This window comes from Orcinus orca, chromosome 13 (genome assembly GCF_937001465.1).
Source record: "Orcinus orca chromosome 13, mOrcOrc1.1, whole genome shotgun sequence".
Classification (NCBI taxonomy): Eukaryota; Metazoa; Chordata; class Mammalia; order Artiodactyla; family Delphinidae; genus Orcinus; species Orcinus orca.
Window position 1 is genome coordinate 24,660,247 of NC_064571.1, and position 3,903 is coordinate 24,664,149.

Consider the following 3,903-nt stretch of genomic DNA (forward strand, 5'->3'; position numbering starts at 1 on the left):
TCAGCCCTAATCTCCCAATTCATCCACCCCCCTCCCCTGCTTGGTAACCATAAGTTTGTTCTCTGCATCTGTGACTCTATTTCTGCTTTGCAAATAAGTTCATCTCTACCATTTTTCTAGGTTCCACATATAAGTGATATTATACAATATTTGTTTTTCTCTTTCTGACTTACTTCACTCTGTATGAGAGTCTATCATCTGGTCCATCCAGTTCTCTGCAAATGGCACTATTTTGTTCCTTTCTATGGCTGAGTAATATTCCATTGTATATATGTACTACATCTTTATCCATTCCTCTCTCGATGAACATTTAGGTTGCTTCCATGTCCTGGCTATAGTAAATAGTGCTGCAATGAACAACAGGATGCATGTATCCTTTAGAATTATGGCTTTCTGCAGATATATGCCTGGGAGAGGGATTGCTGGATCATATAGTAGCTCTATTTTTAGTTTTTTAAGGAATCTCCATACTGTTCTTCATAGTGGCTGTATCAGTTTACATTCCCACCAACAGTGAGGAGGGTTCCCTTTTCTCCACACCCTCTCCAGCATTTATTTTTTCTAGATTTTTTGATGATGGCCGTTCTGACCAGTGTGAGGTGATACCTCATTGCAGTTTTGATTTGCATTTCTCTAATAATTAGTGATGTTGAGCATCTTTTCATGTGTCTGTTGGCCACTGTATGTCTTCTTTGGAGAAATATCTATTTAGGTCTTCCTCCCATTTTGTGATTGGGTTGTTTGTTTTCTTGATATTGAGATGCATGTGCTATTTATATATTTTGGAGATTAATCCCTTGTCACTTGCTTCATTTGCAAATATATTCTCCCATTCTGAAGGTTGTCTTTTTGTTTTGTTTATGGTTCCTTTGCTGTGCAAAAGCCTTTACGTTTAATTAAGTCCCATTTATTTATTTTTGTTTTTATTTCCATTACTCTAGGTGGTGTATTGAAAAAGAACTTGCTGTGATTTATGTCAGAGAGTGTTCTGCCTACATTTCCTCTACGAGTTTTATAGTATGTGGCCATACATTTAGGTCTTTAATCCATTTTGAGTTTATTTTTGTGTGTGGTGCTAGGGAGTGTTCTAATTTCGTTTTTTTACATGTAGTTGTCCTATTTTCCCAGCACAACTTACTGAAGAGCCTGCCTTTTCTCCTTTGTATATTCTTGCCTCCTTTGTCATAGATTAGGTGACCATAGGTGTATGGGTTTATCTCTGGAGTTTCTATCCTGTTCCATTGATCTATAATTCTGTGTTTGTTCCAGTACCATACTGTTTTGATGGCTGTAGTTTTGTAGTATAATCTGAAGTCAGGGAGCCTGATTTCTCCAGCTGCATTCTTCTTTCTCAAGATAGCTTTTGCTATTTGGAGTCTTTGTCTTTCCATACAAAGTGTAAAATTTTTTTGTTCTAATTCTGTGAAAAATGCCATTGGTAATTTGATAGGGATTGCACTGAATCTGTAGAATGCTTTGAGTAGTATAGTCATTTTCACAATATTGATTCTTCCAATCCAAGAACATGGTACATCTCTCCATCTGTTCGTGACATCTTTGATTACTTTCATCAGTGTTTTCTGAGTACAGGTCTTTTGCCTCTTTAGGTAGGTTTATTCCTAGGTATTTTATTCTTTTTGATGCAATGGTAAATGGGATTGTTTCCTTAATCTCTCTTTCTGATCTTTCACTGTTAGTGTATAGGAATTCAAGAGACTTCTGTGTACTAATTTTGTATCCTGCAACTTTACCAAATTCATTGCTGAACTCCAGTAGATTTCTGGTAGCATCTTTAGGATATTCTATGTATAGTATCATGTTATTTGCAAACAGTGACAGTTTTATTTCTTCTTTTCCAACTTAGATTCCTTTTATTTCCTTTTCTTTTCTGATTGCCGTGGCTAGGACTTCCAAAACTACGTTGAATAAAAGCAGTGAGAGTGGACATCCTTGTCTTGTTCCTGATCTTAGAGGAAAGGCTTTCAGTTTTTCACCATTGAGAATGATGTTTGCTGTGGGTTTGTCATATGTGGCCTTTTCATGTTGAGATAGGTTCTCCTATGCCCACTTTCTGGAGAGTTTTTTTAATCAAAAATGGTGTTGAATTTTGTCAGAAGCCTTTTCTGCATCTATTGAGATGATCATATGGATTTTATTCTTCAGTTTGTTGATGTGGTGTATCATATTGATTGATTTGCATATATTGAAGAATCCTTGCATCCCTGGGATACATTCCACTTGATCATGGTGTATGATCCTTTTAATGTGTTGTTGGATTGGGTTTATTAGTATTTTGTTGAGGATTTTTGTGTCTATGTTAATCAGTGATATTGGCCTATAATTTTCTTTTTTGTGATAGCTTTTTCTGGTTTTGGTATCACGGTGATGGTGGCCTCGTAGAATGAGCTTGGGAGTCTTCCTCCCTCTGTAATTTTTTGGAAGAGTTTGAGAAGGACGGGTATTAGCTCTTCTATAAGTGTTTGATAGAACTCTCCTGTGAAGCCATCTGGCCCTGGGCTTTTGTTTGTTGTAAGGTTTTTTTTAAAATTTTGTCTGTTCTGGGTCTTTGTTGTGGCACACGGGCTTCTCTCTAGTTCTGGCACATGGGCTTCTCTAGTTGCAGTACGGAGGCTCTAGAGTGCATGAGGTCAGTAGCTGCGGTGTGTGGGCTTTTCTAGTTGTGGCAGAAAAGCATGCGGGCTCAGTAGTTGTGGCGTGTGCGCTTATTTGCCCCATGGCATGTGGGATCTTAGTTCCCCGACTAGGGATTGAACCCACGTCTCCTGCATTGGAAGGAAGATTCTTAACCACTGGACCACCAAGGTAGTCCCTTTTGGAAGATTTTTAATCACAGTTTCAATTTCAGTACTTGTGATTAGTCTGTTCATATTTTCTATTTCTTCCTGGTTCGGCCTTGGAAGGTTGTATCTTTCTAAGAATTTGTCCATTTCTTCTAGGTTGTCCATTTTATTGGCATATTATTGCTTGTAGTAATATCTTATGATCCTTTGTATTTCTGTGGTGTCCATTGTAACTTCTTTTTCATTTCCAATTTCATTGATTTGCATCCTCTCCCTTTTATTCTTGATGAGTCTGGCTAAAGGTTTATCAATTTTGTTTATCTTCTGAAAGAATCAGCTTTTAGTTTCATTGATCTTTGCTATTGTTTTCTTTGTGTCCATTTCATTTATTTCTGGTCTGATCTTTATGACTTCTTTCCTTCTACTAACTTTGGATTTTTTTTGTTCTTCTTTCTCTAGTTGCTTTAGGTGTGAGGATAGTTGTTTATTTGAAAATTTTCTTGTTTGTTTGGGTTTCTTTTGGCTGCATTGGGTCTTCATTGCTGCATGCGGGCTTTCTCTAGTTGTGGCAAGTGGGAGTTACTCTTCATTGTGGTGTGTGGGCTTCTCATTGCAGTTGCTTCTCTTGTTGCAAAGCAGAGGCTCTAGGTGCACAGGCTTCAGTAGTTGCAGCACCTGGGCTCAGTAGTTGCAGCATGCAGGCCCTAGTGTACGTGGATTTCAGTAGTTTCAGCACGTGGGCTCAGTAGTTGTAGTGCATGGGCTCTAGGGCACACAGGCTTCAGTAATTGTGGTGCACAGGCTCAGTAGTTGTGGCTTGCGGGCTCTAGAGTGCAGGCTCAGTAGTTGTGGTGCCCAGGATTAGTTGCTCCACAGCCTGTGGGATCTTCCTGGACCAGGTGTCAAACCCATGTCCCCTGTATTGTCAGGCAGATTCTTAACTAGTGTGCCACTATGAAAGTCCTTTTCCTTGTTTCTTGAGGTAGGATTGTATTGCTATAACTTCCCTCTTAGAACTGCTTTTGCTGCATGCCATAGGTTTTCAATTGTTGTGTTTTCATAGTCATTTGTCTTTAGGTATTTTTTGGATTTTCTCTTTGAT